Here is a 12,849-nt window from a genome sequence, read left to right on the forward strand (position 1 = left end):
GCTGTGAACATTTTGTAAAGACAAAGTGAGACCGGAGTTTGGGGGCCTTTAAAAAAAAAGAATCAATACAGTAATGGAAGAATAGAGAATTCAGACATTCTGTAGAGGTCCGGGAATAGGAGCAAACGGAGATCCATAAGGGGAGTCAGCAGGAGCTGTGCTTCTTTCCCCACCCCCTGTTGAGTAGGTTTTGGCTGAAGGGCTAGGCCCCAACTTGCTCCCGCTCCCCTCCCTTTGGCCTGAGATGGCTGGGCAGTACAGGGCCCCTGAAGGAGCGCGTCACGACTCCTCAATCGCAGAATCATCCTCGTCAGAACAGTCGGCATCTTCTTCCTCTTCCTCTTCATCAGCAATGCCATCATCATACAAGTCATCATAAAGCAAATCTGAGCTGTGGTCATTAGAAGGCACTTTAGTTTTGATGCAATATCCCACCAGGGCTGTGGAGCCCTTCACTCCATCCTTTTGTGTTTCGTGTTTCCTAATGATTTCAGCATGTTGTCTTTTCCTTTGCTAACCCTCCATTTCCTGAAAATAATCGAAGCATCCTCATTGACTGGGGAGAAGTGTTGGGCTCCTTCAGCCGTGAGATTACACTTAACAGGATAGTCCTCACATTCTGAGTAGGATTTCACCTTTCGAAGGCAGTTCGCCACTCCGTGGGACATCTACAGGTGGACGAAGAATCGAAATGCATACATATCCATTCTCCATTTATGGGGTGGCACATTTTGGTCAAGAATCTGAAGGTGGGTGGTGAATATGAGTAGTCAATAGGAAATTTAATACGTGCCTTGAAGTAGCCACCTTCATAGAGGGTGTTGCGGGGTCTGGCCCCCTCCCAGTTGTAGAGGTCAGACTCATCCAGCCGAGGGATCTGGAAGCCCTCCACCTGCTGTTCCTGAAGGGATTTCAGTTCCAGCAGCGGCTGAGCTGGCCAGATGCCCCAGGCCTTCAGCACCGGCTGGGCCGCCCCAGGTCCGTCTTCACACCCACTGCTGGACCAAGTACCACATGGCCCGTGGGCCTGCCCAGCTCTTCCTCACGCGTGACTCCGAGGTTGAAATTCTTTTCAAATGCGTTTGCCAGTATCACATTCCTTCCCATTTTCCTACTAGGGCATTTCCATGATTATGAATGGAAACAAAACTCATCCTCTTTTTGATTTGTGTCGCTTGCTATTTTTACTATGCATGGCTGTTGTACTTTTTGTTGTACAAGATCATTTTGTACTTATAAATTCAAAGTTATCCATAATGATTCATTATCCTATCATACAGCACTCTTAGGTCTCTCAGAAAAACCTATTCCTTCCAAAATTTTATTTAAGGGCTTGCATGTGGTTTAAAGTGACGTATTTAGGTGTGACGCTGCCAGGGGTGGGATGTGGTCGGGGTGGAGGCTCAACGTGACTGGCCGTGGCTCTGCCCTGGGACTCCTGGAGGAGCCGCTTCGGGGTGTGTCTGAGTGGATTTTGGTGCTGTGGCCTTGGGGTCCACGTCTGTTTTCTCGCCCTTTATTGTTGGGCGCTGTTGCTCTGCTTTGCTTTCCAAACACAGTGAATCAAACATCTTTACTCCACTGTCTTTCCACCGTGACGTTCCTGCCTTGGAGCCAGCCATGGACTGACTGAAAACCTCTGAAACTGCGAGGCAAACTAAACCTCTTCTCCTTTAAATCGTGGAGCTTAGCTATTGTGTTCCAGTTAATTAAAAGCTAAATACTTCATGTTTTTGTATTTACTGAATCATACGTTAGCGAACATACTGTAGCATCTCTCTGTTAAAAGCATTGTGGGATAGGTTATAAAAAGAAATGAAAATGTTAATGATATATAATCGCATAATCCAATTAAGCAAATAGAATATAAACACTTTAAGAAAGGGAGAGACGGACGTTTTATATATCGTGCTCCCAATCTTCTTTGAACTGGGGCTTGTACAATTATTTCAGGCTTCTTTACTACATCAACAATTCACTGAAAAGGCTATGGTTTGTCTCTGGAGAGACTTTGTATTCAATTACCTGCAAACTAACCATCTGTTTAAGATTCAAGAATTGTATTCAGACTTCTGGATCATGCAAATACCTTAAGAAAACTATCATGCTGTGTTGTAATTTAAATCTCTTTTAATGATTAAGTGAAGCATTTGGCCATAAATCTAAGATTTCTGTTTCAGCCATTTGAATCTGTAGAACATCTTCCAATTTTTGCTTTGTATCTATTCCAACAACTGCAATACTTATGACTTTATAATTTCCTTTCTTATAAACAGCTTGTATATGTGTAATTATCAAATTCAGAGTAATCAAAGGGCACTGACCTCAAGCAACAGTGTTACTGACCCTCTATTAACAAGGTATAATTGTTTGAGATCCGGAAAGAAAAAAAAAAGAGTACTTAAAATGAGGAATTGAATGTAGGAAATGGATTTTGGGGTAACAGAAGAAGTTCAGAAGCTAACTGAAGGATAACAAGGCTATCCAAACATCAACAAAGCAGAAAACTCCCACCACATGTAGGAGGAAGAAATGACAAAAGAGCAGGAGGTGTGGTGGTAACTGAGCTTGGCCTGCTGTGTGAAATTTGGAACCCAGTGAGCTTTTGTAAAGACATGGTAGTGAGTGCCAAATGCAGAAGATGGGGTGCTTTGGCTTCTTCTTCTCTCCTACACTCTTAGCAACTGATAGTATTTGGAGCTTGGAAATACATACTGCAAGATTATCCCCTAGCAGTGTAGCAGAGCTGAAAAGGAAAACATGACCAAGGGAGACACTGAGAGTGTGCTGTTCAGGTTGTTTCGGGAAGTAGGTCTAGGTTTGCATGGAACTGTCCTGCCCTGTACTCTGACTGTCATCCTGTGAGACATCAGCTGCATGGCACACAGTGATGATGTCAGAGCCTCCAGAAGCTGGAATCAGTGACAGTTGTCTCGTTCACCCACTATTACATGCTCTTGAACCAACCAGGACACTCAGAAAATGACACATTTTTCATAGCTTATTTTTTGGGGAAAAAAATTATGTTGCCACTTTGCAATGTACTTTAGTGATAGCCATAGGGAATTCTTTTGCAACAGATGGTAGTGCAAAGATAATTAAGATATTTATTTCTTTTCTTCGTACTTGCTTCTTATACATAGTTCTATGTATACAGACACAAAGAACTATGGAGCTAATGAAAGTGAAAATACAGAGAACAGTTAAGTGATGCTAAGTGTTAACTTGAGAAGTGAGATATAAATCAAAGGGAAATGGTCAGTAAATTGCAGATGTTGCATGGCTGTATGAGAATACTCATACAATTCTCAAATAAATTGAAATTACAATAATTACACTAACAAGGACTTAACATAGACCTGCTGAAAGGATTCCTAGTGTAGACTAATTACAGAAAAACATTTTTTGACTTGGCCTGAAGTATTTTCTGTTTGATTTCTATTCACTTTCTGCACATATGTCCCATATTAATTCACAGCACTATAGATTTTGGATAAAGCAACATTTTTTATTATTAAGATTTTTTAGAAATAAAAAATAATTGTTTTCGTACAGAAGGCTATGATGGTTCAGCAAGTACTGGAATATATTAATTAAGAAATATTCATAGACAAAATAGGCATGGGATGCTGTAAGTTGGTAGAAGATTCTGTTTTTACTTAAGATGTTTATGATTTTGGGGGAGGGAAAGGTGTGGAACACTGTAATGTGTGACAAGTAGTACAAAACACAAAAGGAGAGAAATTCCCTATTTATTTATTTATTTTTTTATCGGTACCAGGGATTGAACTCCGGCCCTTGCACTTGCAAGGCAGGCAGCAGAACCACTGAGCTAAATCCCTGGCCCTAGAAATTCCCTATTTAGGTGAAAACACAAATCAGAGCACACCTCCTAGGCTTAAATACTTTCACTGGAAGACTCTGAGCTCAGCCCCCCTAAGATAATGTGCAAGGAACTCTAAAACCTGGTAACAAAGTGTTTCTTGGTCTTTGTCAGCCGCTAGTCCCCCTCATAGTGTCTCTTCCCCTTCACCAGAGCTCCCAGGCTCTCCAAATGCAACAGGTGATGCTTGCCCCCCACACACAGCCCAGCATGTGTGCCCTCTGTCTCTCCTCTCCACTGTCTTCAGGCAAGTGATTGGTCAACTTTCAAAGATTATTGCACATGTCACCTTTTCTTTCATCCTTTCCATGACCAAATCTCCAATAAAGGTAGGCTCAGTAGCTCTCTCTCCTAACAGCACTGTGTTCAATGCTACTTGGTATATTCAGTGATAGTGGTGATAATCATTTTTGATAACCTCTGTCTTCCAATAAATTCTTTTAAGGATAGCGAATACATAGTGTCACCTTTCTATATTGCAATCCCTGGTTCTTATCATAGTAATAGTGCAAAATGGATGCTCAATACAGGTTTGTTTAATGGAATGGACCCATGAGAGCGAGCATGTGGATGAGGTAAGTCAGGACTAAGTGCCGACCCCAGAAAGGGCAGGAACTGAGTGGCGGAAAGTAGGAGAAAGGGCAGATTCAGAGCATGCGTGAACCAGTAGGGGTCATCAGGAATGAGTACTTGGGACTATGAGGTGATGAGTTCAAATGAGAAACTTTAATGTGTCTCTGATGAAATGCAATTATGGAATTAAAAGATAGTTTCATCATTGGTTTTAATATATAGTATTTCAGAAAAATCAGCTTGCTACCCATTGTACTTTTTACAATTATTACAAATCAATTACTCAGAATAAAATATCTGTGAATTATGGTACAATATTAGTTGACAGAGTAGCTCCTGTTGTGATTTAAATGACACCATATGTTTTTCTTGCTGCTTATATTTTTACTTTTTTTGGAATGATTTTTATTTTTAAAATATTTACTTTAAATCATTTGAAGGAAGGAGAGGAATAAACAGCTATATCAATATTTTGTCAATTATTGGCATGTTATTAAGCAATATAATATCTAAAATATTTTCCTAAACATTCACTATAATCAAGCACTTATTTTTCTTTTCAAATAATATAGTTATTTGTTAGCTATCAATCATTAATCTTTTCTAAGAAATCCTGAAAATTAATATCTTACTATCTTTACTGGAAAACAACTGCAATTTTAATACTGAAGACCAAAGAGGAAGCACATTTCTTGAAAATAAATATCTCATATTTATCATCTCTGTGTTATGTTAGTATTCATTTTAAAATAAAATTTTAAATCAGAAGCTGCTACTTCTTTCTGCTGGAGTATTTTCTTCCAAGTTTATGAATGACCAATGTCAAAACAGCTTGTAAAGTAAAAGATTACAGCAGTTGTTATGGATTTGCACATGGAACTAAGGAGTTTGGATGGAGTGAGAGTCAGGCTTTATGGAAAGAGAGATAGGAAAGAACCACACAGTATCAACTAACAGGCAGATCTGCCCTTCATTACCTACATATATACTTACATACAAAACTTTTGTGACTGTTTTCTGGAAGGTAACATCAAACCTGTCAAGAAATAGAACATGTGCTGTAGTTCAGCGTTCCCTCCTGTGTTGACTCCTTAGATGAGTGGAGGATAACACTAACGAACAAAGCAACTCACATCTTCCTGGTAATGTATTCTGATGGATATGGCCTTAAATGATTGGTAAGGTTTTATTAGGTGGAAACAGATATTCTAACAAGAAAAATAAGAGTATTATTCAGTACTTCTGAGGTGGAGGCTGAGATTGATTCTTCAGTGGTAGCAGATGCTGCTGTTCTGAACATAAATTGAAACATCAATGTAAACACCAAAGCGACCAGCTAGCATCTTGTTGCTGCATCTGCAGTGCTGTATTCCCCAATCTATTCATGAGTGATCAGGGGGAAATCATTACACTCCTTTCCCACCTATTCTCCAAATCAAAGCTATGGTGATTGCTTCTCAGTATTTACAAGATTATATAAATCCTTACTCAGAGCTGCCCTTCTATCACATTCATAAAAATACACGCTCTTTACAAAGCTCTCTGTGATCTGGCTGGAATGGCTTCTCTAGCTACCGTATGTTATTTCATTCCAGATGTACCAACACTCTTATTTCTAGAACATATCACAAAATGCCTTCTTAAAATCTTTGAGTTTACTGTTGCTTCTTCAGCCTATAGCAGACTTTCTTCAAATATTCCCGTAATGGCTTCCTCCTACTGAGGTCTCTGCTCACATGGCAGTCTTTAGAGAGTCTTCTTTCCTCTAATAATCCTTTTTTACTAAAATTTAAGTTCCTTGAAGATGAGGAATTCATGTTTTGCTCACTGTTGCATTGTCAATGGTCTGGAAGAATGTCTAGTACATTGAACTTGTTCCACTGGTAAATATTTGTTTGATAAATGAAATACAGAGGGGCTTTATTTTAAAATTAATCAGCGAGCCAGACATATAAACATAATGTGTAATTGTGGGGTTGTTTAAAGAATTTAAGTTCCTTGAAGATGAGGAATTCATGTTTTGCTCACTGTTGCATTGTCAATGGTCTGGAAGAATGTCTAGTACATTGAACTTGTTCCACTGGTAAATATTTGTTTGATAAATGAAATACAGAGGGGCTTTATTTTAAAATTAATCAGCGAGCCAGACATATAAACATAATGTGTAATTGTGGGGTTGTTTAAAGTCCATTAACATTCCTTCCTCCCCTCACTCAGGTAACATTAAAATCTGACAGAAAACATGAAGGCACCAAAGAATAACCAAACAAAGAATTTGAACCTGCACACAGAGAAACTGCACTTACTTTGCTGTTGTATGTTACTTGGTGTAGCAAAGGGAAGCAAGAACTCAAGCAGAAAATTGCAGTATTTTTGGTTTGAGTTGCCAAAGGACAGAATTTGGGCCTTCCCAAAGTAGTTAAGAATTTCTCTTGGGTAGGGAAAAAGTTATAGAGATTGGAGCTCCAAGGTATAAATTTCTCTCACACTCTTGATGCCTATGTAAATCTAAAGAAGAATCCAAAGGGCTCAGTGGGAAGCTGTAGCTTGGAAATTTAAAAGGATCCAAAAAGATTTTAGAGGCTGCCCGCTTCAGGGAAGGCAAATACTCAGACTATAGTCAGGAAAAGTTAAAGGGTTTCGTAAACACTTTGGGTTTTCCTTTGAAACACCATACTCTTATTTATTTTTAAATTTTTGGTACTGGGGATTGAACCCCGGTCCTTGCTTTTGTGAGGCAGGCAGCAGAACCACTGAACTAAAACCCCAGCCCAACCGTACTTTTAAATTAAAGACTGTATCACAGGATTTGCCCTATGGGATTTTCCTTAAAGATATGGACAATCTAAAAATTAATCTTCTTCAACAATATGTAAAAGTAAACCTTGACAAGTTAAAGATGAACATCTGTTAATTAAAAAATGTGCTAGCAGAAAAAAAATCAATTACTCTCAGAAAACAATAATTGAATCCAGCATCACTCCAAAGTATAAACCACCATGTCTAGAGCATAGTAACTATAAATACATAAAATAAAACTGTGACACTGTATCAAGAAGTAAAGCAAGGGGGGGCGGTGAAGGGAGGGCAGGGACAAGGGGAAAAAATGAGAACCAAGACCTGTAATGTAAAAGTACAAGATCCCAATGATGAATGTAACTGTACTGTATACCTAAAATGTACCAATAAACTCAATAAAAAGAAAAAAAAAGAAGAAAAGCAGTTTAGGGCTGGGGATGTAACTCAGTGGCATAGGACCTGCCGAGTAAGCACAAGGTCCTGAGTTCAATCCCTGGTCAAAAAAAAAAAGCAGTTTAATAGAAACAGGCAAATAAATCCGGAGGCAAATTATATGCTGGAATTGGCTGATAACATCCATAAGCCACAATTATAACTATCTAAGGACCAGAAGCAAAGAATGTCATACTGGATGAATATGTAGAGAATCTCATCATAGAAATACAAGCAATAAAAAAATTAATACAAATTCTAGAGCTGAAAATTAAAATATCTGAAATAAAGATACCACATTATACTCATAACACTACATTGGAGATCACAGAAGAAATAGCTGAACTTTAAGGGAGATAAAAATAATATCCATTTCCCCCATTCTCCTGTACCAATAAACTTAATGAATTTTAAAAAATAACCAATGTGAAGAACATAGAGAGAAAAGATCGAAAAGACAAAAATCAAGACAAGAAACATTCAAAGTTACGTGAGTTATGTCAAGCAGTCTAACGTAGATATATGTGGAATCTAACCTGACAAGGAGAGAGAAAAAATGGGAAAATAGAAATTGAAGATATAATTTTAAATTCTTCAAATTGGCAAAAAGTTCATAAGCTTCACATTTAAAAACCTCAGAGGATCTTTAGTTAAATTAATACATAGAAAACCAGAAGTATGTGCATCATGATCAAATTGCTGATAACCAAAAGTGTAAAAAATTAAAAACTAGAGGTTATACGTCTGTGTTGGGTGAAGGGTGTGGCAGATGTTTATGAATCACTTTTGATTCACTTTTGATTTTATGAATCACTTTTGATTATGAATCACTCAAAAATGACTCATTTTGCACCAAATATAGTGGAGAACAGAGGAGCAATGAAGCAAAATTTGTACAGTACTGAAAGTTCCCTCAATTCAGAATTCTACCTTCAGAAAGAATATCTTTTCAATAAGAAAGACAAAATAAGACTTTTAAAATAAATTAAAGCAGATGATTTGCTACCAGAAAACCTGTACCATGAGGAATGCAATGGACTTTTTTTGTTATTGTTTTGTTTTGTATTCAGAATCCTAAAGTCTGGGGAACTTAGATGTCCAGGAAAGATTCAAGGGCAAAAAGAAAAGATAAATGTGTGGGTAGACCTAAAATAATATATTTTCCTTTTAATTTCTCTAAAAGACAACTATATTTTAATGCAAATATTATAGGGTTCTATTGCCAACTAATGCATCTAAATTTGAAATATGTGACAACAGTGCAGAGTAAATAGAATCATACTGTTAAGCTCTAGTATTTTAGGTCAAACGGAAAAACACTAGACTGATAAATTTTATAACAAAGGCGGTAATTATCTACTATTTATTTATTTATAATTAAGTAAATTTATTTATTTTTGGCAGATCCAGGGATTGAACTCAGGTCCTTGTACTCGCCAGGCAGGGACTGGCACCACTAAGCACAACCTCCAGCCCAATTATCTATAAATTGCTTTAAAAATCAAGAAGTTTAAGTCAAAGGCCCCATCACCACCCCCCTAAAAAAAACACTAAATACTCTGTCAACTCACACATTTATGGCTTGAAAAAAATTGGCATTGAGGTTTTAATGAGAGAATCGGTGGCAGATATTTATATAGGGCCAGTGCTATCAGAAAGGTGGAAAATCTGTCAAAAAATCTAGAGAGACCAATGAGCCCTGAAGTACACCATCAACCAAGTCATGGGAACTTGATCTAAACTTGTTGCTTATGTCTCAAAATGTCATCTTCCTGGGCCGGGATTTGGCTCAGTGGTTCCGCTGCCTGCCTTGAAAGCGCAAAGGTGCAAGTTCGATCCCCAGTACCCCAGCCCCCCAAAAATATCATCTTCTGTTATGTTGAGGCAAAAAACAGAGGGAGACTATTCAAAAATATTGATTTGAAATCAGAAAAACAATTTAAAGTTGTGAATGTGGAGATTACATGTGCAAATCTTAATGCTTAAAATGTATAGATTTAATAAATTATAAATCCATATATTTAGTTTAATATAACAATTTCTAATAATTTTGGAAACACTGGTTATTTTTCAGTAACCTTCCAGAGTGAAAGATAAAGTTCCATATTCTCCAAGTATATAATCTGATGGAAATACTCTAATTTCTCAATTAGAACCCTGATTTAAGGTTATGCCTAAATTATCTACATTATACTACCTGAGAGGGCATTTTTCTCTTGTATTGCTTCAATTTTTTGAGTAGCCAATCTGTTTTAGGCTCTGTGATAGGCTGTGTTTGCATAGGTCAACTGAACAAAGGTTGCACACAATTAGAGAAACAATTATGAGATATTGTGTTAAGTACAATGATTACGAATTTTAAGCATATTAGAAATAATTCAGACAGCATTGAGGGAAAGCTTCCTGAAAGATGTGATCTCAAAGCTGAGTCTTGATGAATGATTAGTGAAGGAAGAAAAGGATGCAGAACAAAAAATGTATCAGAAGGAGGAATAAACATGTGTAGGTGAGGGAGAGTGCGGAAAACTTAATGAACCCAAAGTAACTCAGCCCACTTGAAATATGGAGTCAGGTGATGTGAGGTTAAAAGATAGGGGTCTGTGAGAATGGACAGTGTACAAGTTACGTTTATGAGTTTCTAGTTTATACCAGAGGCCACTAAAAGTCTTTGAAGTATTTCCAAAAGAGAAAAGGTATGGTCAGATTTGCATTATAAAATGTTCATTCTGACTGCAATGAAGAGAAAGTGTTTTGGGTGAGTTTGGACGCATGGGTCAGTAAGACCAGTGAGGATATTTTTTGAGGCAATCCATGTGAGAGATAGCCGGGCCTGAAACTAGCACGGGGACAATGGGAACAGAGACATGAGCAAGGGTTCTGAAACATTTAAGAGGCAGAATTATAAACTTTAGAATACAAACTCCTTCCTTTGGGATTGGACTAGGATATGAATCTCAAAAAGTGTTCATATAAATGGATTCAAGAGAACTGAGATCACTCTGAAGTAAAAAATCATGTTTAATGACAGTAACAGAGTGAGAAAGCTGGAAGAAGGAGAATTTGCACACAAAAATGCATCTCTGAAGTTAGAATTACAGGGTGGAGCATGGAGAAGCCATCGCTGAAGCTGAAGGAGCTGCAGAGCTCTGGAGACAGAAAGACAGGGAGGATTGCTTTTCAAAGGTGTCTTCCAGCTGGTCTCAAGGTTTTGAGTCTCTAGTGACCCTGGGGCAATCTCATTTTCATTATACCAGGAAAGGTAACTGGTGAGATCAATCACAACAGTAGCCCAAGTGACACAATCAGCAACAATAGAATCAAGTACAGCTTCAAAAATGACAACCATTGAAATAAATTAGAATCGAGAACTAGTCCAAAATATGTTTATATTAAATAAGCTGTTCAATATAGTAACTTTACCCTTTGGGATGGGGACGTGGAATTGGAAGGTGTAAGGCCCTTTTACTGTTCTTTACTACTTTACTTCTTTACTACTTCTGCTCTTTTAGAGCTCAGGACAATGTCCGTTAAGATGCCCTGTGCCTCTGCAGTGTGGATCCAGGTACAGGCACAATCAGGAGGCCAGACGCAGGGAAGGGGAATGCTCTGGATTGGCGCTGGAGGCACCCTCTTGCTTCCGGTCCTCACCCATCCGCTGGTGGCTGAGAGGCCCTGGTGGGGACTGCTCTGGTGGCCTAGGCGGCTCTGATGCAACCACTGTGGAAATCAACATGGAGATACCTCAAACAACTAGGATTAGAAGTCCTGTTTGACCAGCTATTCCCCTGCTGGGTGTCTTCCCAAAAGAATTAAAAGAATCATACCACAGTGATATGTATTCACCCATGTTTATAGCAGCACAGCTTATAATAGCTAAAACTTGGAAGCAGCCCAATTGCCCATCAATTGGAGACTGCATAAAGATTTTCTTTCATAAAATTGAGTACTACTCAGCCATAAAGAACTAGAAACTAGAGACATCTACAGCTAAGTGGATGAACATTGAGGTCATACCCTTCAGTGAAATTAATAAAACACACCTGTGTAAATACTGAATAGTTTCTCTGGTGTGAAAAACTAAAAGTGTAAATAAGGATCAAAATGCATAACTGATATTGTGTAAAAAAAGGTCTAAAAGAGGAGAGGAAATGGAGGGGTAGGGGAAAGATAAAAAGGGAATAGAAAAAATATGATAAAAGGAAAAACATGGAAACAATGTCTTTGTAAATAGGGAAGGGTGGAGGGGGTGAAGAGAAGGCTGGGGAATGGGGGAAAGTAAGAACCAAGATGAGTCATGTAAGGGTACAAGATCCGAATGATTAATATAACTATATTGTATACTTAAAATGTACTAATAAACTTAGTTAAAAATAAATTAAAAGGGTTGGAGAAAAATTTAAAAAGCCAGAGAGGCAGAAGATGAAGCACTGAATTGACTTCTGCACAATTTTTGAAAATGTTACAAGGAAATGGAGGCAGAGATGAAGACTGTGAGTTGGATACTGAAGGCTTCAGTGAATGAAAGGGAATTACCAGGTCAGGAGATGACAGCGGTAAGGAAAAGGGGTTTCTATAGACTAAATGCTATCCTAACAAATGGATCTGCCTGTCTTACTCATAGAAAGAGGCAGAAGAAAGTTTGCTTCGGTTTTGCTTCAGTGAAGGTTTCCTGTAGCTTGCCAGATCTCCCAGGGGGAAAGCTCAATAGCACAGCAGTTGCTCTTACTTTGTAGCTACATCATTGGGATCATTCTACCTCATTTGACCTCTACTGATTCACTGGTATACCGCCCTTTTGAACTCCAGTTATATAATCCTTTTGAATTCTAGTTATGTGGCCCCTTTAAATTCAGGTTGTATACTGCCTTTGAATTCCAATTCCTATGTGTTCTTTTCCTTTATAGCTCATTAGCATGTGTGCTTGTGTGTCTGCCTGTGTCTTTGTGTTTGTGTGCATGATGAAGAGAGTAATGGTTATTCTGCCTGTATGACTTCTGCGCTCCATTTTTGGCCCAGAGAAATGATGTCTTCTGGATCCAAGAGAGAGAAACAGTGAGTCGTGTGCTGAGAGGTCAGCTAAGTCCACAGAAGCAGGACATGATGATGCTGTGGACCTAGATAAGCATTAGTGGTTGACAACTGAAGAAGTTAAAGGCTTACAA

General features: G+C 38.3%; 1 pseudogene; it reads right to left on the reverse strand.

Annotated features, from left to right (window-relative positions):
* Window positions 1–279: 279 nt before the first annotated feature.
* LOC104869974 lies at window positions 280–1,622 on the reverse strand (annotated as a pseudogene).
* Window positions 1,623–12,849: the final 11,227 nt, after the last annotated feature.

This window comes from Fukomys damarensis, unplaced genomic scaffold, assembly GCF_012274545.1.
Source record: "Fukomys damarensis isolate Sample0158 unplaced genomic scaffold, DMR_v1.0_HiC HiC_scaffold_4, whole genome shotgun sequence".
Taxonomy (NCBI): Eukaryota; Metazoa; Chordata; class Mammalia; order Rodentia; family Bathyergidae; genus Fukomys; species Fukomys damarensis.